Here is a 20,398-nt window from a genome sequence, read left to right on the forward strand (position 1 = left end):
CTACGATTCAATACAGAATGCACGAAACCTGAAAGACACCCTCACAGATACATAGAGAGTAGTGTTTGTCTGCGGAATAATGGGAGTGCAAGCGTCTGTGACATTGATATTGCTGTATGTAGCACAATTTGTCATGGAGGGGGCGTAGCTCAGATGGTAGAGCGCTCGCTTAGCATACGAGAGGTACTGGGATCGATACCCAGCGCCTCCAGAATTTTTAACACCCCTACATGCGCACCTTGCCATGCAAGTGGAGTAATTCACAGCCAGCAGATGTGTCTAGGCAGATACAAGAGAACGATTAGCATCCACAATTGGCAAGCGAGCTGTTATTCGTGCGCAGGAAGCACCCTCCTCCAACTCCTACACTTAATTTACAAACAGTACAAGTGTTCCCATAACATTCTTAAGCCTACGTCGGAAAGATCTGCCTTACGCCGGGTTCACGTAAATCCCACTGCACATTCCTATTCTTTGCGTGCAGTCGGCTGCTACTGGTGTTGCTAGTTGTGACTTCTGATAACAGATGCCGTAGCAATCAGTTCATGGAGTGATTTGTATGTTTTGCGATAGTCTGTCTCTGACAAGCAAGCACAGGTGACATAGGTGCGAACGCAGGAAGCTTGCAGCCCCTCGCTGCCTGCAGACACCGAGCAGCCACACTAGGAGGGCGGCCTAAGCCGTAGGCGAAATGTGCTCATTCGCTTTGGGGCGACGTCGAACTATAAATGAGGCTGTCACTAGCGTGAGCGTCGTGTAAAGTCGTAAAAGTCGGCTGCATGGGCGAGTGCCATGTTTGGGGAGCGTTTCGTAGTTTGCGCAGTGCAATGGAGACGTGGAAACTTGTTGTGGCCCAGTGTTTTGCAGTTGGACGACAAGAGTGGTACACAGTAGCAAAGAGCGAGGCACTGAGTTTGCATGAACAGTGGAGTGCAGAATGGGGCTCGAGATGTGCTTGTTACCTCAGGTGCTGTGTGATTGTCGACAAGGAGTGAAAACGGAGCAATTTGTGACCCCCCTTTCAATTTAAGACGTTAAAAACAGACGGAATTTGCATTCGTAATACCAGAGCATCGAAACTACTTGGAACTCTTGTGTATATGAACGTGTCCGCGCCTTTGTACTCTGGTCCCTTCAGCGCTACAAACCAACCAAGCATCGTGTCCGTGCACATCAGAGTCTCAAGGAATGGAGAATAGCGCAGTTTGGTCGCGGATGGGGGCGTAGCTCAGTTGGTAGAGCGTTCGCTTTGCATGTGAAAGGTCCCGGGTTCAAGCCCCGGCGCCTCCATGTTTTGTGGTCAGTGGATGCCAAGTGTTGATCGCGGCGAACCTAAAAGCACGCAAGATGTTGCAAAGCCAGCGTCACAGACTTGTATGATGCATACTGACGTAAGGAGAGCAAGATGTATGTGTGGGGACCGGCTGTCATCGAGTGCAGGTCTGTCTTAGGTATCACGGCTTAACGTCATTGAAGTCTAGAGAGTGGACAACACGTTCGTCTTACTCAGAGCGGTGTCCGAATTCTATTTTCGACGTGATGCGTGCCACTTCCATTGTGGCCAACTACGATTCAATACAGAATGCACGAAACCTGAAAGACACCCTCACAGATACATAGAGAGTAGTGTTTGTCTGCGGAATAATGGGAGTGCAAGCGTCTGTGACATTGATATTGCTGTATGTAGCACAATTTGTCATGGAGGGGGCGTAGCTCAGATGGTAGAGCGCTCGCTTAGCATACGAGAGGTACTGGGATCGATACCCAGCGCCTCCAGAATTTTTAACACCCCTACATGCGCACCTTGCCATGCAAGTGGAGTAATTCACAGCCAGCAGATGTGTCTAGGCAGATACAAGAGAACGATTAGCATCCACAATTGGCAAGCGAGCTGTTATTCGTGCGCAGGAAGCACCCTCCTCCAACTCCTACACTTAATTTACAAACAGTACAAGTGTTCCCATAACATTCTTAAGCCTACGTCGGAAAGATCTGCCTTACGCCGGGTTCACGTAAATCCCACTGCACATTCCTATTCTTTGCGTGCAGTCGGCTGCTACTGGTGTTGCTAGTTGTGACTTCTGATAACAGATGCCGTAGCAATCAGTTCATGGAGTGATTTGTATGTTTTGCGATAGTCTGTCTCTGACAAGCAAGCACAGGTGACATAGGTGCGAACGCAGGAAGCTTGCAGCCCCTCGCTGCCTGCAGACACCGAGCAGCCACACTAGGAGGGCGGCCTAAGCCGTAGGCGAAATGTGCTCATTCGCTTTGGGGCGACGTCGAACTATAAATGAGGCTGTCACTAGCGTGAGCGTCGTGTAAAGTCGTAAAAGTCGGCTGCATGGGCGAGTGCCATGTTTGGGGAGCGTTTCGTAGTTTGCGCAGTGCAATGGAGACGTGGAAACTTGTTGTGGCCCAGTGTTTTGCAGTTGGACGACAAGAGTGGTACACAGTAGCAAAGAGCGAGGCACTGAGTTTGCATGAACAGTGGAGTGCAGAATGGGGCTCGAGATGTGCTTGTTACCTCAGGTGCTGTGTGATTGTCGACAAGGAGTGAAAACGGAGCAATTTGTGACCCCCCTTTCAATTTAAGACGTTAAAAACAGACGGAATTTGCATTCGTAATACCAGAGCATCGAAACTACTTGGAACTCTTGTGTATATGAACGTGTCCGCGCCTTTGTACTCTGGTCCCTTCAGCGCTACAAACCAACCAAGCATCGTGTCCGTGCACATCAGAGTCTCAAGGAATGGAGAATAGCGCAGTTTGGTCGCGGATGGGGGCGTAGCTCAGTTGGTAGAGCGTTCGCTTTGCATGTGAAAGGTCCCGGGTTCAAGCCCCGGCGCCTCCATGTTTTGTGGTCAGTGGATGCCAAGTGTTGATCGCGGCGAACCTAAAAGCACGCAAGATGTTGCAAAGCCAGCGTCACAGACTTGTATGATGCATACTGACGTAAGGAGAGCAAGATGTATGTGTGGGGACCGGCTGTCATCGAGTGCAGGTCTGTCTTAGGTATCACGGCTTAACGTCATTGAAGTCTAGAGAGTGGACAACACGTTCGTCTTACTCAGAGCGGTGTCCGAATTCTATTTTCGACGTGATGCGTGCCACTTCCATTGTGGCCAACTACGATTCAATACAGAATGCACGAAACCTGAAAGACACCCTCACAGATACATAGAGAGTAGTGTTTGTCTGCGGAATAATGGGAGTGCAAGCGTCTGTGACATTGATATTGCTGTATGTAGCACAATTTATCATGGAGGGGGCGTAGCTCAGATGGTAGAGCGCTCGCTTAGCATGCGAGAGGTACTGGGATCGATACCCAGCGCCTCCAGAATTTTTAACACCCCTACATGCGCACCTTGCCATGCAAGTGGAGTAATTCACAGCCAGCAGATGTGTCTAGGCAGATACAAGAGAACGATTAGCATCCACAATTGGCAAGCGAGCTGTTATTCGTGCGCAGGAAGCACCCTCCTCCAACTCCTACACTTAATTTACAAACAGTACAAGTGTTCCCATAACATTCTTAAGCCTACGTCGGAAAGATCTGCCTTACGCCGGGTTCACGTAAATCCCACTGCACATTCCTATTCTTTGCGTGCAGTCGGCTGCTACTGGTGTTGCTAGTTGTGACTTCTGATAACAGATGCCGTAGCAATCAGTTCATGGAGTGATTTGTATGTTTTGCGATAGTCTGTCTCTGACAAGCAAGCACAGGTGACATAGGTGCGAACGCAGGAAGCTTGCAGCCCCTCGCTGCCTGCAGACACCGAGCAGCCACACTAGGAGGGCGGCCTAAGCCGTAGGCGAAATGTGCTCATTCGCTTTGGGGCGACGTCGAACTATAAATGAGGCTGTCACTAGCGTGAGCGTCGTGTAAAGTCGTAAAAGTCGGCTGCATGGGCGAGTGCCATGTTTGGGGAGCGTTTCGTAGTTTGCGCAGTGCAATGGAGACGTGGAAACTTGTTGTGGCCCAGTGTTTTGCAGTTGGACGACAAGAGTGGTACACAGTAGCAAAGAGCGAGGCACTGAGTTTGCATGAACAGTGGAGTGCAGAATGGGGCTCGAGATGTGCTTGTTACCTCAGGTGCTGTGTGATTGTCGACAAGGAGTGAAAACGGAGCAATTTGTGACCCCCCTTTCAATTTAAGACGTTAAAAACAGACGGAATTTGCATTCGTAATACCAGAGCATCGAAACTACTTGGAACTCTTGTGTATATGAACGTGTCCGCGCCTTTGTACTCTGGTCCCTTCAGCGCTACAAACCAACCAAGCATCGTGTCCGTGCACATCAGAGTCTCAAGGAATGGAGAATAGCGCAGTTTGGTCGCGGATGGGGGCGTAGCTCAGTTGGTAGAGCGTTCGCTTTGCATGTGAAAGGTCCCGGGTTCAAGCCCCGGCGCCTCCATGTTTTGTGGTCAGTGGATGCCAAGTGTTGATCGCGGCGAACCTAAAAGCACGCAAGATGTTGCAAAGCCAGCGTCACAGACTTGTATGATGCATACTGACGTAAGGAGAGCAAGATGTATGTGTGGGGACCGGCTGTCATCGAGTGCAGGTCTGTCTTAGGTATCACGGCTTAACGTCATTGAAGTCTAGAGAGTGGACAACACGTTCGTCTTACTCAGAGCGGTGTCCGAATTCTATTTTCGACGTGATGCGTGCCACTTCCATTGTGGCCAACTACGATTCAATACAGAATGCACGAAACCTGAAAGACACCCTCACAGATACATAGAGAGTAGTGTTTGTCTGCGGAATAATGGGAGTGCAAGCGTCTGTGACATTGATATTGCTGTATGTAGCACAATTTATCATGGAGGGGGCGTAGCTCAGATGGTAGAGCGCTCGCTTAGCATGCGAGAGGTACTGGGATCGATACCCAGCGCCTCCAGAATTTTTAACACCCCTACATGCGCACCTTGCCATGCAAGTGGAGTAATTCACAGCCAGCAGATGTGTCTAGGCAGATACAAGAGAACGATTAGCATCCACAATTGGCAAGCGAGCTGTTATTCGTGCGCAGGAAGCACCCTCCTCCAACTCCTACACTTAATTTACAAACAGTACAAGTGTTCCCATAACATTCTTAAGCCTACGTCGGAAAGATCTGCCTTACGCCGGGTTCACGTAAATCCCACTGCACATTCCTATTCTTTGCGTGCAGTCGGCTGCTACTGGTGTTGCTAGTTGTGACTTCTGATAACAGATGCCGTAGCAATCAGTTCATGGAGTGATTTGTATGTTTTGCGATAGTCTGTCTCTGACAAGCAAGCACAGGTGACATAGGTGCGAACGCAGGAAGCTTGCAGCCCCTCGCTGCCTGCAGACACCGAGCAGCCACACTAGGAGGGCGGCCTAAGCCGTAGGCGAAATGTGCTCATTCGCTTTGGGGCGACGTCGAACTATAAATGAGGCTGTCACTAGCGTGAGCGTTGCGTGAGCGTCGTGTAAAGTCGTAAAAGTCGGCTGCATGGGCGAGTGCCATGTTTGGGGAGCGTTTCGTAGTTTGCGCAGTGCAATGGAGACGTGGAAACTTGTTGTGGCCCAGTGTTTTGCAGTTGGACGACAAGAGTGGTACACAGTAGCAAAGAGCGAGGCACTGAGTTTGCATGAACAGTGGAGTGCAGAATGGGGCTCGAGATGTGCTTGTTACCTCAGGTGCTGTGTGATTGTCGACAAGGAGTGAAAACGGAGCAATTTGTGACCCCCCTTTCAATTTAAGACGTTAAAAACAGACGGAATTTGCATTCGTAATACCAGAGCATCGAAACTACTTGGAACTCTTGTGTATATGAACGTGTCCGCGCCTTTGTACTCTGGTCCCTTCAGCGCTACAAACCAACCAAGCATCGTGTCCGTGCACATCAGAGTCTCAAGGAATGGAGAATAGCGCAGTTTGGTCGCGGATGGGGGCGTAGCTCAGTTGGTAGAGCGTTCGCTTTGCATGTGAAAGGTCCCGGGTTCAAGCCCCGGCGCCTCCATGTTTTGTGGTCAGTGGATGCCAAGTGTTGATCGCGGCGAACCTAAAAGCACGCAAGATGTTGCAAAGCCAGCGTCACAGACTTGTATGATGCATACTGACGTAAGGAGAGCAAGATGTATGTGTGGGGACCGGCTGTCATCGAGTGCAGGTCTGTCTTAGGTATCACGGCTTAACGTCATTGAAGTCTAGAGAGTGGACAACACGTTCGTCTTACTCAGAGCGGTGTCCGAATTCTATTTTCGACGTGATGCGTGCCACTTCCATTGTGGCCAACTACGATTCAATACAGAATGCACGAAACCTGAAAGACACCCTCACAGATACATAGAGAGTAGTGTTTGTCTGCGGAATAATGGGAGTGCAAGCGTCTGTGACATTGATATTGCTGTATGTAGCACAATTTGTCATGGAGGGGGCGTAGCTCAGATGGTAGAGCGCTCGCTTAGCATGCGAGAGGTACTGGGATCGATACCCAGCGCCTCCAGAATTTTTAACACCCCTACATGCGCACCTTGCCATGCAAGTGGAGTAATTCACAGCCAGCAGATGTGTCTAGGCAGATACAAGAGAACGATTAGCATCCACAATTGGCAAGCGAGCTGTTATTCGTGCGCAGGAAGCACCCTCCTCCAACTCCTACACTTAATTTACAAACAGTACAAGTGTTCCCATAACATTCTTAAGCCTACGTCGGAAAGATCTGCCTTACGCCGGGTTCACGTAAATCCCACTGCACATTCCTATTCTTTGCGTGCAGTCGGCTGCTACTGGTGTTGCTAGTTGTGACTTCTGATAACAGATGCCGTAGCAATCAGTTCATGGAGTGATTTGTATGTTTTGCGATAGTCTGTCTCTGACAAGCAAGCACAGGTGACATAGGTGCGAACGCAGGAAGCTTGCAGCCCCTCGCTGCCTGCAGACACCGAGCAGCCACACTAGGAGGGCGGCCTAAGCCGTAGGCGAAATGTGCTCATTCGCTTTGGGGCGACGTCGAACTATAAATGAGGCTGTCACTAGCGTGAGCGTCGTGTAAAGTCGTAAAAGTCGGCTGCATGGGCGAGTGCCATGTTTGGGGAGCGTTTCGTAGTTTGCGCAGTGCAATGGAGACGTGGAAACTTGTTGTGGCCCAGTGTTTTGCAGTTGGACGACAAGAGTGGTACACAGTAGCAAAGAGCGAGGCACTGAGTTTGCATGAACAGTGGAGTGCAGAATGGGGCTCGAGATGTGCTTGTTACCTCAGGTGCTGTGTGATTGTCGACAAGGAGTGAAAACGGAGCAATTTGTGACCCCCCTTTCAATTTAAGACGTTAAAAACAGACGGAATTTGCATTCGTAATACCAGAGCATCGAAACTACTTGGAACTCTTGTGTATATGAACGTGTCCGCGCCTTTGTACTCTGGTCCCTTCAGCGCTACAAACCAACCAAGCATCGTGTCCGTGCACATCAGAGTCTCAAGGAATGGAGAATAGCGCAGTTTGGTCGCGGATGGGGGCGTAGCTCAGTTGGTAGAGCGTTCGCTTTGCATGTGAAAGGTCCCGGGTTCAAGCCCCGGCGCCTCCATGTTTTGTGGTCAGTGGATGCCAAGTGTTGATCGCGGCGAACCTAAAAGCACGCAAGATGTTGCAAAGCCAGCGTCACAGACTTGTATGATGCATACTGACGTAAGGAGAGCAAGATGTATGTGTGGGGACCGGCTGTCATCGAGTGCAGGTCTGTCTTAGGTATCACGGCTTAACGTCATTGAAGTCTAGAGAGTGGACAACACGTTCGTCTTACTCAGAGCGGTGTCCGAATTCTATTTTCGACGTGATGCGTGCCACTTCCATTGTGGCCAACTACGATTCAATACAGAATGCACGAAACCTGAAAGACACCCTCACAGATACATAGAGAGTAGTGTTTGTCTGCGGAATAATGGGAGTGCAAGCGTCTGTGACATTGATATTGCTGTATGTAGCACAATTTGTCATGGAGGGGGCGTAGCTCAGATGGTAGAGCGCTCGCTTAGCATGCGAGAGGTACTGGGATCGATACCCAGCGCCTCCAGAATTTTTAACACCCCTACATGCGCACCTTGCCATGCAAGTGGAGTAATTCACAGCCAGCAGATGTGTCTAGGCAGATACAAGAGAACGATTAGCATCCACAATTGGCAAGCGAGCTGTTATTCGTGCGCAGGAAGCACCCTCCTCCAACTCCTACACTTAATTTACAAACAGTACAAGTGTTCCCATAACATTCTTAAGCCTACGTCGGAAAGATCTGCCTTACGCCGGGTTCACGTAAATCCCACTGCACATTCCTATTCTTTGCGTGCAGTCGGCTGCTACTGGTGTTGCTAGTTGTGACTTCTGATAACAGATGCCGTAGCAATCAGTTCATGGAGTGATTTGTATGTTTTGCGATAGTCTGTCTCTGACAAGCAAGCACAGGTGACATAGGTGCGAACGCAGGAAGCTTGCAGCCCCTCGCTGCCTGCAGACACCGAGCAGCCACACTAGGAGGGCGGCCTAAGCCGTAGGCGAAATGTGCTCATTCGCTTTGGGGCGACGTCGAACTATAAATGAGGCTGTCACTAGCGTGAGCGTCGTGTAAAGTCGTAAAAGTCGGCTGCATGGGCGAGTGCCATGTTTGGGGAGCGTTTCGTAGTTTGCGCAGTGCAATGGAGACGTGGAAACTTGTTGTGGCCCAGTGTTTTGCAGTTGGACGACAAGAGTGGTACACAGTAGCAAAGAGCGAGGCACTGAGTTTGCATGAACAGTGGAGTGCAGAATGGGGCTCGAGATGTGCTTGTTACCTCAGGTGCTGTGTGATTGTCGACAAGGAGTGAAAACGTAGCAATTTGTGACCCCCCTTTCAATTTAAGACGTTAAAAACAGACGGAATTTGCATTCGTAATACCAGAGCATCGAAACTACTTGGAACTCTTGTGTATATGAACGTGTCCGCGCCTTTGTACTCTGGTCCCTTCAGCGCTACAAACCAACCAAGCATCGTGTCCGTGCACATCAGAGTCTCAAGGAATGGAGAATAGCGCAGTTTGGTCGCGGATGGGGGCGTAGCTCAGTTGGTAGAGCGTTCGCTTTGCATGTGAAAGGTCCCGGGTTCAAGCCCCGGCGCCTCCATGTTTTGTGGTCAGTGGATGCCAAGTGATGATCGCGGCGAACCTAAAAGCACGCAAGATGTTGCAAAGCCAGCGTCACAGACTTGTATGATGCATACTGACGTAAGGAGAGCAAGATGTATGTGTGGGGACCGGCTGTCATCGAGTGCAGGTCTGTCTTAGGTATCACGGCTTAACGTCATTGAAGTCTAGAGAGTGGACAACACGTTCGTCTTACTCAGAGCGGTGTCCGAATTCTATTTTCGACGTGATGCGTGCCACTTCCATTGTGGCCAACTACGATTCAATACAGAATGCACGAAACCTGAAAGACACCCTCACAGATACATAGAGAGTAGTGTTTGTCTGCGGAATAATGGGAGTGCAAGCGTCTGTGACATTGATATTGCTGTATGTAGCACAATTTGTCATGGAGGGGGCGTAGCTCAGATGGTAGAGCGCTCGCTTAGCATGCGAGAGGTACTGGGATCGATACCCAGCGCCTCCAGAATTTTTAACACCCCTACATGCGCACCTTGCCATGCAAGTGGAGTAATTCACAGCCAGCAGATGTGTCTAGGCAGATACAAGAGAACGATTAGCATCCACAATTGGCAAGCGAGCTGTTATTCGTGCGCAGGAAGCACCCTCCTCCAACTCCTACACTTAATTTACAAACAGTACAAGTGTTCCCATAACATTCTTAAGCCTACGTCGGAAAGATCTGCCTTACGCCGGGTTCACGTAAATCCCACTGCACATTCCTATTCTTTGCGTGCAGTCGGCTGCTACTGGTGTTGCTAGTTGTGACTTCTGATAACAGATGCCGTAGCAATCAGTTCATGGAGTGATTTGTATGTTTTGCGATAGTCTGTCTCTGACAAGCAAGCACAGGTGACATAGGTGCGAACGCAGGAAGCTTGCAGCCCCTCGCTGCCTGCAGACACCGAGCAGCCACACTAGGAGGGCGGCCTAAGCCGTAGGCGAAATGTGCTCATTCGCTTTGGGGCGACGTCGAACTATAAATGAGGCTGTCACTAGCGTGAGCGTCGTGTAAAGTCGTAAAAGTCGGCTGCATGGGCGAGTGCCATGTTTGGGGAGCGTTTCGTAGTTTGCGCAGTGCAATGGAGACGTGGAAACTTGTTGTGGCCCAGTGTTTTGCAGTTGGACGACAAGAGTGGTACACAGTAGCAAAGAGCGAGGCACTGAGTTTGCATGAACAGTGGAGTGCAGAATGGGGCTCGAGATGTGCTTGTTACCTCAGGTGCTGTGTGATTGTCGACAAGGAGTGAAAACGGAGCAATTTGTGACCCCCCTTTCAATTTAAGACGTTAAAAACAGACGGAATTTGCATTCGTAATACCAGAGCATCGAAACTACTTGGAACTCTTGTGTATATGAACGTGTCCGCGCCTTTGTACTCTGGTCCCTTCAGCGCTACAAACCAACCAAGCATCGTGTCCGTGCACATCAGAGTCTCAAGGAATGGAGAATAGCGCAGTTTGGTCGCGGATGGGGGCGTAGCTCAGTTGGTAGAGCGTTCGCTTTGCATGTGAAAGGTCCCGGGTTCAAGCCCCGGCGCCTCCATGTTTTGTGGTCAGTGGATGCCAAGTGTTGATCGCGGCGAACCTAAAAGCACGCAAGATGTTGCAAAGCCAGCGTCACAGACTTGTATGATGCATACTGACGTAAGGAGAGCAAGATGTATGTGTGGGGACCGGCTGTCATCGAGTGCAGGTCTGTCTTAGGTATCACGGCTTAACGTCATTGAAGTCTAGAGAGTGGACAACACGTTCGTCTTACTCAGAGCGGTGTCCGAATTCTATTTTCGACGTGATGCGTGCCACTTCCATTGTGGCCAACTACGATTCAATACAGAATGCACGAAACCTGAAAGACACCCTCACAGATACATAGAGAGTAGTGTTTGTCTGCGGAATAATGGGAGTGCAAGCGTCTGTGACATTGATATTGCTGTATGTAGCACAATTTGTCATGGAGGGGGCGTAGCTCAGATGGTAGAGCGCTCGCTTAGCATGCGAGAGGTACTGGGATCGATACCCAGCGCCTCCAGAATTTTTAACACCCCTACATGCGCACCTTGCCATGCAAGTGGAGTAATTCACAGCCAGCAGATGTGTCTAGGCAGATACAAGAGAACGATTAGCATCCACAATTGGCAAGCGAGCTGTTATTCGTGCGCAGGAAGCACCCTCCTCCAACTCCTACACTTAATTTACAAACAGTACAAGTGTTCCCATAACATTCTTAAGCCTACGTCGGAAAGATCTGCCTTACGCCGGGTTCACGTAAATCCCACTGCACATTCCTATTCTTTGCGTGCAGTCGGCTGCTACTGGTGTTGCTAGTTGTGACTTCTGATAACAGATGCCGTAGCAATCAGTTCATGGAGTGATTTGTATGTTTTGCGATAGTCTGTCTCTGACAAGCAAGCACAGGTGACATAGGTGCGAACGCAGGAAGCTTGCAGCCCCTCGCTGCCTGCAGACACCGAGCAGCCACACTAGGAGGGCGGCCTAAGCCGTAGGCGAAATGTGCTCATTCGCTTTGGGGCGACGTCGAACTATAAATGAGGCTGTCACTAGCGTGAGCGTCGTGTAAAGTCGTAAAAGTCGGCTGCATGGGCGAGTGCCATGTTTGGGGAGCGTTTCGTAGTTTGCGCAGTGCAATGGAGACGTGGAAACTTGTTGTGGCCCAGTGTTTTGCAGTTGGACGACAAGAGTGGTACACAGTAGCAAAGAGCGAGGCACTGAGTTTGCATGAACAGTGGAGTGCAGAATGGGGCTCGAGATGTGCTTGTTACCTCAGGTGCTGTGTGATTGTCGACAAGGAGTGAAAACGGAGCAATTTGTGACCCCCCTTTCAATTTAAGACGTTAAAAACAGACGGAATTTGCATTCGTAATACCAGAGCATCGAAACTACTTGGAACTCTTGTGTATATGAACGTGTCCGCGCCTTTGTACTCTGGTCCCTTCAGCGCTACAAACCAACCAAGCATCGTGTCCGTGCACATCAGAGTCTCAAGGAATGGAGAATAGCGCAGTTTGGTCGCGGATGGGGGCGTAGCTCAGTTGGTAGAGCGTTCGCTTTGCATGTGAAAGGTCCCGGGTTCAAGCCCCGGCGCCTCCATGTTTTGTGGTCAGTGGATGCCAAGTGTTGATCGCGGCGAACCTAAAAGCACGCAAGATGTTGCAAAGCCAGCGTCACAGACTTGTATGATGCATACTGACGTAAGGAGAGCAAGATGTATGTGTGGGGACCGGCTGTCATCGAGTGCAGGTCTGTCTTAGGTATCACGGCTTAACGTCATTGAAGTCTAGAGAGTGGACAACACGTTCGTCTTACTCAGAGCGGTGTCCGAATTCTATTTTCGACGTGATGCGTGCCACTTCCATTGTGGCCAACTACGATTCAATACAGAATGCACGAAACCTGAAAGACACCCTCACAGATACATAGAGAGTAGTGTTTGTCTGCGGAATAATGGGAGTGCAAGCGTCTGTGACATTGATATTGCTGTATGTAGCACAATTTGTCATGGAGGGGGCGTAGCTCAGATGGTAGAGCGCTCGCTTAGCATGCGAGAGGTACTGGGATCGATACCCAGCGCCTCCAGAATTTTTAACACCCCTACATGCGCACCTTGCCATGCAAGTGGAGTAATTCACAGCCAGCAGATGTGTCTAGGCAGATACAAGAGAACGATTAGCATCCACAATTGGCAAGCGAGCTGTTATTCGTGCGCAGGAAGCACCCTCCTCCAACTCCTACACTTAATTTACAAACAGTACAAGTGTTCCCATAACATTCTTAAGCCTACGTCGGAAAGATCTGCCTTACGCCGGGTTCACGTAAATCCCACTGCACATTCCTATTCTTTGCGTGCAGTCGGCTGCTACTGGTGTTGCTAGTTGTGACTTCTGATAACAGATGCCGTAGCAATCAGTTCATGGAGTGATTTGTATGTTTTGCGATAGTCTGTCTCTGACAAGCAAGCACAGGTGACATAGGTGCGAACGCAGGAAGCTTGCAGCCCCTCGCTGCCTGCAGACACCGAGCAGCCACACTAGGAGGGCGGCCTAAGCCGTAGGCGAAATGTGCTCATTCGCTTTGGGGCGACGTCGAACTATAAATGAGGCTGTCACTAGCGTGAGCGTCGTGTAAAGTCGTAAAAGTCGGCTGCATGGGCGAGTGCCATGTTTGGGGAGCGTTTCGTAGTTTGCGCAGTGCAATGGAGACGTGGAAACTTGTTGTGGCCCAGTGTTTTGCAGTTGGACGACAAGAGTGGTACACAGTAGCAAAGAGCGAGGCACTGAGTTTGCATGAACAGTGGAGTGCAGAATGGGGCTCGAGATGTGCTTGTTACCTCAGGTGCTGTGTGATTGTCGACAAGGAGTGAAAACGGAGCAATTTGTGACCCCCCTTTCAATTTAAGACGTTAAAAACAGACGGAATTTGCATTCGTAATACCAGAGCATCGAAACTACTTGGAACTCTTGTGTATATGAACGTGTCCGCGCCTTTGTACTCTGGTCCCTTCAGCGCTACAAACCAACCAAGCATCGTGTCCGTGCACATCAGAGTCTCAAGGAATGGAGAATAGCGCAGTTTGGTCGCGGATGGGGGCGTAGCTCAGTTGGTAGAGCGTTCGCTTTGCATGTGAAAGGTCCCGGGTTCAAGCCCCGGCGCCTCCATGTTTTGTGGTCAGTGGATGCCAAGTGTTGATCGCGGCGAACCTAAAAGCACGCAAGATGTTGCAAAGCCAGCGTCACAGACTTGTATGATGCATACTGACGTAAGGAGAGCAAGATGTATGTGTGGGGACCGGCTGTCATCGAGTGCAGGTCTGTCTTAGGTATCACGGCTTAACGTCATTGAAGTCTAGAGAGTGGACAACACGTTCGTCTTACTCAGAGCGGTGTCCGAATTCTATTTTCGACGTGATGCGTGCCACTTCCATTGTGGCCAACTACGATTCAATACAGAATGCACGAAACCTGAAAGACACCCTCACAGATACATAGAGAGTAGTGTTTGTCTGCGGAATAATGGGAGTGCAAGCGTCTGTGACATTGATATTGCTGTATGTAGCACAATTTGTCATGGAGGGGGCGTAGCTCAGATGGTAGAGCGCTCGCTTAGCATGCGAGAGGTACTGGGATCGATACCCAGCGCCTCCAGAATTTTTAACACCCCTACATGCGCACCTTGCCATGCAAGTGGAGTAATTCACAGCCAGCAGATGTGTCTAGGCAGATACAAGAGAACGATTAGCATCCACAATTGGCAAGCGAGCTGTTATTCGTGCGCAGGAAGCACCCTCCTCCAACTCCTACACTTAATTTACAAACAGTACAAGTGTTCCCATAACATTCTTAAGCCTACGTCGGAAAGATCTGCCTTACGCCGGGTTCACGTAAATCCCACTGCACATTCCTATTCTTTGCGTGCAGTCGGCTGCTACTGGTGTTGCTAGTTGTGACTTCTGATAACAGATGCCGTAGCAATCAGTTCATGGAGTGATTTGTATGTTTTGCGATAGTCTGTCTCTGACAAGCAAGCACAGGTGACATAGGTGCGAACGCAGGAAGCTTGCAGCCCCTCGCTGCCTGCAGACACCGAGCAGCCACACTAGGAGGGCGGCCTAAGCCGTAGGCGAAATGTGCTCATTCGCTTTGGGGCGACGTCGAACTATAAATGAGGCTGTCACTAGCGTGAGCGTTGCGTGAGCGTCGTGTAAAGTCGTAAAAGTCGGCTGCATGGGCGAGTGCCATGTTTGGGGAGCGTTTCGTAGTTTGCGCAGTGCAATGGAGACGTGGAAACTTGTTGTGGCCCAGTGTTTTGCAGTTGGACGACAAGAGTGGTACACAGTAGCAAAGAGCGAGGCACTGAGTTTGCATGAACAGTGGAGTGCAGAATGGGGCTCGAGATGTGCTTGTTACCTCAGGTGCTGTGTGATTGTCGACAAGGAGTGAAAACGGAGCAATTTGTGACCCCCCTTTCAATTTAAGACGTTAAAAACAGACGGAATTTGCATTCGTAATACCAGAGCATCGAAACTACTTGGAACTCTTGTGTATATGAACGTGTCCGCGCCTTTGTACTCTGGTCCCTTCAGCGCTACAAACCAACCAAGCATCGTGTCCGTGCACATCAGAGTCTCAAGGAATGGAGAATAGCGCAGTTTGATCGCGGATGGGGGCGTAGCTCAGTTGGTAGAGCGTTCGCTTTGCATGTGAAAGGTCCCGGGTTCAAGCCCCGGCGCCTCCATGTTTTGTGGTCAGTGGATGCCAAGTGTTGATCGCGGCGAACCTAAAAGCACGCAAGATGTTGCAAAGCCAGCGTCACAGACTTGTATGATGCATACTGACGTAAGGAGAGCAAGATGTATGTGTGGGGACCGGCTGTCATCGAGTGCAGGTCTGTCTTAGGTATCACGGCTTAACGTCATTGAAGTCTAGAGAGTGGACAACACGTTCGTCTTACTCGGAGCGGTGTCCGAATTCTATTTTCGACGTGATGCGTACCACTTCCATTGTGGCCAACTACGATTCAATACAGAATGCACGAAACCTGAAAGACACCCTCACAGATACATAGAGAGTAGTGTTTGTCTGCGGAATAATGGGAGTGCAAGCGTCTGTGACATTGATATTGCTGTATGTAGCACAATTTATCATGGAGGGGGCGTAGCTCAGATGGTAGAGCGCTCGCTTAGCATGCGAGAGGTACTGGGATCGATACCCAGCGCCTCCAGAATTTTTAACACCCCTACATGCGCACCTTGCCATGCAAGTGGAGTAATTCACAGCCAGCAGATGTGTCTAGGCAGATACAAGAGAACGATTAGCATCCACAATTGGCAAGCGAGCTGTTATTCGTGCGCAGGAAGCACCCTCCTCCAACTCCTACACTTAATTTACAAACAGTACAAGTGTTCCCATAACATTCTTAAGCCTACGTCGGAAAGATCTGCCTTACGCCGGGTTCACGTAAATCCCACTGCACATTCCTATTCTTTGCGTGCAGTCGGCTGCTACTGGTGTTGCTAGTTGTGACTTCTGATAACAGATGCCGTAGCAATCAGTTCATGGAGTGATTTGTATGTTTTGCGATAGTCTGTCTCTGACAAGCAAGCACAGGTGACATAGGTGCGAACGCAGGAAGCTTGCAGCCCCTCGCTGCCTGCAGACACCGAGCAGCCACACTAGGAGGGCGGCCTAAGCCGTAGGCGAAATGTGCTCATTCGCTTTGGGGCGACGTCGAACTATAAATGAGGCTGTCACTAGCGTGAGCGTCGTGTAAAGTCGTAAAAGTCGGCTGCATGGGCGAGTGCCATGTTTGGGGAGCGTTTCGTAGTTTGCGCAGTGCAATGGAGACGTGGAAACTTGTTGTGGCCCAGTGTTTTGCAGTTGGACGACAAGAGTGGTACACAGTAGCAAAGAGCGAGGCACTGAGTTTGCATGAACAGTGGAGTGCAGAATGGGGCTCGAGATGTGCTTGTTACCTCAGGTGCTGTGTGATTGTCGACAAGGAGTGAAAACGGAGCAATTTGTGACCCCCCTTTCAATTTAAGACGTTAAAAACAGACGGAATTTGCATTCGTAATACCAGAGCATCGAAACTACTTGGAACTCTTGTGTATATGAACGTGTCCGCGCCTTTGTACTCTGGTCCCTTCAGCGCTACAAACCAACCAAGCATCGTGTCCGTGCACATCAGAGTCTCAAGGAATGGAGAATAGCGCAGTTTGGTCGCGGATGGGGGCGTAGCTCAGTTGGTAGAGCGTTCGCTTTGCATGTGAAAGGTCCCGGGTTCAAGCCCCGGCGCCTCCATGTTTTGTGGTCAGTGGATGCCAAGTGTTGATCGCGGCGAACCTAAAAGCACGCAAGATGTTGCAAAGCCAGCGTCACAGACTTGTATGATGCATACTGACGTAAGGAGAGCAAGATGTATGTGTGGGGACCGGCTGTCATCGAGTGCAGGTCTGTCTTAGGTATCACGGCTTAACGTCATTGAAGTCTAGAGAGTGGACAACACGTTCGTCTTACTCAGAGCGGTGTCCGAATTCTATTTTCGACGTGATGCGTGCCACTTCCATTGTGGCCAACTACGATTCAATACAGAATGCACGAAACCTGAAAGACACCCTCACAGATACATAGAGAGTAGTGTTTGTCTGCGGAATAATGGGAGTGCAAGCGTCTGTGACATTGATATTGCTGTATGTAGCACAATTTATCATGGAGGGGGCGTAGCTCAGATGGTAGAGCGCTCGCTTAGCATGCGAGAGGTACTGGGATCGATACCCAGCGCCTCCAGAATTTTTAACACCCCTACATGCGCACCTTGCCATGCAAGTGGAGTAATTCACAGCCAGCAGATGTGTCTAGGCAGATACAAGAGAACGATTAGCATCCACAATTGGCAAGCGAGCTGTTATTCGTGCGCAGGAAGCACCCTCCTCCAACTCCTACACTTAATTTACAAACAGTACAAGTGTTCCCATAACATTCTTAAGCCTACGTCGGAAAGATCTGCCTTACGCCGGGTTCACGTAAATCCCACTGCACATTCCTATTCTTTGCGTGCAGTCGGCTGCTACTGGTGTTGCTAGTTGTGACTTCTGATAACAGATGCCGTAGCAATCAGTTCATGGAGTGATTTGTATGTTTTGCGATAGTCTGTCTCTGACAAGCAAGCACAGGTGACATAGGTGCGAACGCAGGAAGCTTGCAGCCCCTCGCTGCCTGCAGACACCGAGCAGCCACACTAGGAGGGCGGCCTAAGCCGTAGGCGAAATGTGCTCATTCGCTTTGGGGCGACGTCGAACTATAAATGAGGCTGTCACTAGCGTGAGCGTCGTGTAAAGTCGTAAAAGTCGGCTGCATGGGCGAGTGCCATGTTTGGGGAGCGTTTCGTAGTTTGCGCAGTGCAATGGAGACGTGGAAACTTGTTGTGGCCCAGTGTTTTGCAGTTGGACGACAAGAGTGGTACACAGTAGCAAAGAGCGAGGCACTGAGTTTGCATGAACAGTGGAGTGCAGAATGGGGCTCGAGATGTGCTTGTTACCTCAGGTGCTGTGTGATTGTCGACAAGGAGTGAAAACGGAGCAATTTGTGACCCCCCTTTCAATTTAAGACGTTAAAAACAGACGGAATTTGCATTCGTAATACCAGAGCATCGAAACTACTTGGAACTCTTGTGTATATGAACGTGTCCGCGCCTTTGTACTCTGGTCCCTTCAGCGCTACAAACCAACCAAGCATCGTGTCCGTGCACATCAGAGTCTCAAGGAATGGAGAATAGCGCAGTTTGGTCGCGGATGGGGGCGTAGCTCAGTTGGTAGAGCGTTCGCTTTGCATGTGAAAGGTCCCGGGTTCAAGCCCCGGCGCCTCCATGTTTTGTGGTCAGTGGATGCCAAGTGTTGATCGCGGCGAACCTAAAAGCACGCAAGATGTTGCAAAGCCAGCGTCACAGACTTGTATGATGCATACTGACGTAAGGAGAGCAAGATGTATGTGTGGGGACCGGCTGTCATCGAGTGCAGGTCTGTCTTAGGTATCACGGCTTAACGTCATTGAAGTCTAGAGAGTGGACAACACGTTCGTCTTACTCAGAGCGGTGTCCGAATTCTATTTTCGACGTGATGCGTGCCACTTCCATTGTGGCCAACTACGATTCAATACAGAATGCACGAAACCTGAAAGACACCCTCACAGATACATAGAGAGTAGTGTTTGTCTGCGGAATAATGGGAGTGCAAGCGTCTGTGACATTGATATTGCTGTATGTAGCACAATTTGTCATGGAGGGGGCGTAGCTCAGATGGTAGAGCGCTCGCTTAGCATGCGAGAGGTACTGGGATCGATACCCAGCGCCTCCAGAATTTTTAACACCCCTACATGCGCACCTTGCCATGCAAGTGGAGTAATTCACAGCCAGCAGATGTGTCTAGGCAGATACAAGAGAACGATTAGCATCCACAATTGGCAAGCGAGCTGTTATTCGTGCGCAGGAAGCACCCTCCTCCAACTCCTACACTTAATTTACAAACAGTACAAGTGTTCCCATAACATTCTTAAGCCTACGTCGGAAAGATCTGCCTTACGCCGGGTTCACGTAAATCCCACTGCACATTCCTATTCTTTGCGTGCAGTCGGCTGCTACTGGTGTTGCTAGTTGTGACTTCTGATAACAGATGCCGTAGCAATCAGTTCATGGAGTGATTTGTATGTTTTGCGATAGTCTGTCTCTGACAAGCAAGCACAGGTGACATAGGTGCGAACGCAGGAAGCTTGCAGCCCCTCGCTGCCTGCAGACACCGAGCAGCCACACTAGGAGGGCGGCCTAAGCCGTAGGCGAAATGTGCTCATTCGCTTTGGGGCGACGTCGAACTATAAATGAGGCTGTCACTAGCGTGAGCGTCGTGTAAAGTCGTAAAAGTCGGCTGCATGGGCGAGTGCCATGTTTGGGGAGCGTTTCGTAGTTTGCGCAGTGCAATGGAGACGTGGAAACTTGTTGTGGCCCAGTGTTTTGCAGTTGGACGACAAGAGTGGTACACAGTAGCAAAGAGCGAGGCACTGAGTTTGCATGAACAGTGGAGTGCAGAATGGGGCTCGAGATGTGCTTGTTACCTCAGGTGCTGTGTGATTGTCGACAAGGAGTGAAAACGGAGCAATTTGTGACCCCCCTTTCAATTTAAGACGTTAAAAACAGACAGAATTTGCATTCGTAATACCAGAGCATCGAAACTACTTGGAACTCTTGTGTATATGAACGTGTCCGCGCCTTTGTACTCTGGTCCCTTCAGCGCTACAAACCAACCAAGCATCGTGTCCGTGCACATCAGAGTCTCAAGGAATGGAGAATAGCGCAGTTTGGTCGCGGATGGGGGCGTAGCTCAGTTGGTAGAGCGTTCGCTTTGCATGTGAAAGGTCCCGGGTTCAAGCCCCGGCGCCTCCATGTTTTGTGGTCAGTGGATGCCAAGTGTTGATCGCGGCGAACCTAAAAGCACGCAAGATGTTGCAAAGCCAGCGTCACAGACTTGTATGATGCATACTGACGTAAGGAGAGCAAGATGTATGTGTGGGGACCGGCTGTCATCGAGTGCAGGTCTGTCTTAGGTATCACGGCTTAACGTCATTGAAGTCTAGAGAGTGGACAACACGTTCGTCTTACTCAGAGCGGTGTCCGAATTCTATTTTCGACGTGATGCGTGCCACTTCCATTGTGGCCAACTACGATTCAATACAGAATGCACGAAACCTG

The 20,398-nt window shown here is 50.1% G+C and overlaps 26 non-coding genes across 26 annotated transcripts; all 26 read left to right on the plus strand.

Moving 5' to 3' along the window:
* Positions 1 to 138: 138 nt before the first annotated feature.
* On the plus strand, positions 139 to 211 carry Trnaa-agc (transfer RNA alanine (anticodon AGC)). The gene has a single exon. It is a non-coding gene; the product is annotated as a tRNA-Ala (tRNA).
* A 1,006-nt stretch (positions 212 to 1,217) lies between these two features.
* Trnaa-ugc (transfer RNA alanine (anticodon UGC)) lies at positions 1,218 to 1,290 on the plus strand. Its single transcript has one exon. It is a non-coding gene; the product is annotated as a tRNA-Ala (tRNA).
* Positions 1,291 to 1,703: 413 nt separating this feature from the next.
* Positions 1,704 to 1,776, plus strand: Trnaa-agc (transfer RNA alanine (anticodon AGC)). Its single transcript has one exon. It is a non-coding gene; the product is annotated as a tRNA-Ala (tRNA).
* Positions 1,777 to 2,782: 1,006 nt separating this feature from the next.
* Positions 2,783 to 2,855, plus strand: Trnaa-ugc (transfer RNA alanine (anticodon UGC)). The gene has a single exon. It is a non-coding gene; the product is annotated as a tRNA-Ala (tRNA).
* A 413-nt stretch (positions 2,856 to 3,268) lies between these two features.
* Trnaa-agc (transfer RNA alanine (anticodon AGC)) lies at positions 3,269 to 3,341 on the plus strand. The gene has a single exon. It is a non-coding gene; the product is annotated as a tRNA-Ala (tRNA).
* A 1,006-nt stretch (positions 3,342 to 4,347) lies between these two features.
* Trnaa-ugc (transfer RNA alanine (anticodon UGC)) lies at positions 4,348 to 4,420 on the plus strand. The gene has a single exon. It is a non-coding gene; the product is annotated as a tRNA-Ala (tRNA).
* A 413-nt stretch (positions 4,421 to 4,833) lies between these two features.
* On the plus strand, positions 4,834 to 4,906 carry Trnaa-agc (transfer RNA alanine (anticodon AGC)). The gene has a single exon. It is a non-coding gene; the product is annotated as a tRNA-Ala (tRNA).
* A 1,017-nt stretch (positions 4,907 to 5,923) lies between these two features.
* Trnaa-ugc (transfer RNA alanine (anticodon UGC)) lies at positions 5,924 to 5,996 on the plus strand. The gene has a single exon. It is a non-coding gene; the product is annotated as a tRNA-Ala (tRNA).
* Positions 5,997 to 6,409: 413 nt separating this feature from the next.
* Positions 6,410 to 6,482, plus strand: Trnaa-agc (transfer RNA alanine (anticodon AGC)). The gene has a single exon. It is a non-coding gene; the product is annotated as a tRNA-Ala (tRNA).
* Positions 6,483 to 7,488: 1,006 nt separating this feature from the next.
* On the plus strand, positions 7,489 to 7,561 carry Trnaa-ugc (transfer RNA alanine (anticodon UGC)). Its single transcript has one exon. It is a non-coding gene; the product is annotated as a tRNA-Ala (tRNA).
* A 413-nt stretch (positions 7,562 to 7,974) lies between these two features.
* Positions 7,975 to 8,047, plus strand: Trnaa-agc (transfer RNA alanine (anticodon AGC)). The gene has a single exon. It is a non-coding gene; the product is annotated as a tRNA-Ala (tRNA).
* Positions 8,048 to 9,053: 1,006 nt separating this feature from the next.
* Positions 9,054 to 9,126, plus strand: Trnaa-ugc (transfer RNA alanine (anticodon UGC)). The gene has a single exon. It is a non-coding gene; the product is annotated as a tRNA-Ala (tRNA).
* A 413-nt stretch (positions 9,127 to 9,539) lies between these two features.
* Positions 9,540 to 9,612, plus strand: Trnaa-agc (transfer RNA alanine (anticodon AGC)). Its single transcript has one exon. It is a non-coding gene; the product is annotated as a tRNA-Ala (tRNA).
* A 1,006-nt stretch (positions 9,613 to 10,618) lies between these two features.
* Trnaa-ugc (transfer RNA alanine (anticodon UGC)) lies at positions 10,619 to 10,691 on the plus strand. The gene has a single exon. It is a non-coding gene; the product is annotated as a tRNA-Ala (tRNA).
* Positions 10,692 to 11,104: 413 nt separating this feature from the next.
* On the plus strand, positions 11,105 to 11,177 carry Trnaa-agc (transfer RNA alanine (anticodon AGC)). Its single transcript has one exon. It is a non-coding gene; the product is annotated as a tRNA-Ala (tRNA).
* Positions 11,178 to 12,183: 1,006 nt separating this feature from the next.
* Trnaa-ugc (transfer RNA alanine (anticodon UGC)) lies at positions 12,184 to 12,256 on the plus strand. Its single transcript has one exon. It is a non-coding gene; the product is annotated as a tRNA-Ala (tRNA).
* Positions 12,257 to 12,669: 413 nt separating this feature from the next.
* On the plus strand, positions 12,670 to 12,742 carry Trnaa-agc (transfer RNA alanine (anticodon AGC)). The gene has a single exon. It is a non-coding gene; the product is annotated as a tRNA-Ala (tRNA).
* A 1,006-nt stretch (positions 12,743 to 13,748) lies between these two features.
* Trnaa-ugc (transfer RNA alanine (anticodon UGC)) lies at positions 13,749 to 13,821 on the plus strand. Its single transcript has one exon. It is a non-coding gene; the product is annotated as a tRNA-Ala (tRNA).
* A 413-nt stretch (positions 13,822 to 14,234) lies between these two features.
* Trnaa-agc (transfer RNA alanine (anticodon AGC)) lies at positions 14,235 to 14,307 on the plus strand. The gene has a single exon. It is a non-coding gene; the product is annotated as a tRNA-Ala (tRNA).
* A 1,017-nt stretch (positions 14,308 to 15,324) lies between these two features.
* On the plus strand, positions 15,325 to 15,397 carry Trnaa-ugc (transfer RNA alanine (anticodon UGC)). Its single transcript has one exon. It is a non-coding gene; the product is annotated as a tRNA-Ala (tRNA).
* Positions 15,398 to 15,810: 413 nt separating this feature from the next.
* Trnaa-agc (transfer RNA alanine (anticodon AGC)) lies at positions 15,811 to 15,883 on the plus strand. Its single transcript has one exon. It is a non-coding gene; the product is annotated as a tRNA-Ala (tRNA).
* A 1,006-nt stretch (positions 15,884 to 16,889) lies between these two features.
* On the plus strand, positions 16,890 to 16,962 carry Trnaa-ugc (transfer RNA alanine (anticodon UGC)). Its single transcript has one exon. It is a non-coding gene; the product is annotated as a tRNA-Ala (tRNA).
* A 413-nt stretch (positions 16,963 to 17,375) lies between these two features.
* Positions 17,376 to 17,448, plus strand: Trnaa-agc (transfer RNA alanine (anticodon AGC)). The gene has a single exon. It is a non-coding gene; the product is annotated as a tRNA-Ala (tRNA).
* Positions 17,449 to 18,454: 1,006 nt separating this feature from the next.
* Trnaa-ugc (transfer RNA alanine (anticodon UGC)) lies at positions 18,455 to 18,527 on the plus strand. The gene has a single exon. It is a non-coding gene; the product is annotated as a tRNA-Ala (tRNA).
* A 413-nt stretch (positions 18,528 to 18,940) lies between these two features.
* Positions 18,941 to 19,013, plus strand: Trnaa-agc (transfer RNA alanine (anticodon AGC)). The gene has a single exon. It is a non-coding gene; the product is annotated as a tRNA-Ala (tRNA).
* A 1,006-nt stretch (positions 19,014 to 20,019) lies between these two features.
* Trnaa-ugc (transfer RNA alanine (anticodon UGC)) lies at positions 20,020 to 20,092 on the plus strand. Its single transcript has one exon. It is a non-coding gene; the product is annotated as a tRNA-Ala (tRNA).
* The last annotated feature ends 306 nt before the right edge of the window (positions 20,093 to 20,398 follow it).

The sequence above is a fragment of the Schistocerca gregaria genome, chromosome 6 (genome assembly GCF_023897955.1).
Source record: "Schistocerca gregaria isolate iqSchGreg1 chromosome 6, iqSchGreg1.2, whole genome shotgun sequence".
Classification (NCBI taxonomy): Eukaryota; Metazoa; Arthropoda; class Insecta; order Orthoptera; family Acrididae; genus Schistocerca; species Schistocerca gregaria.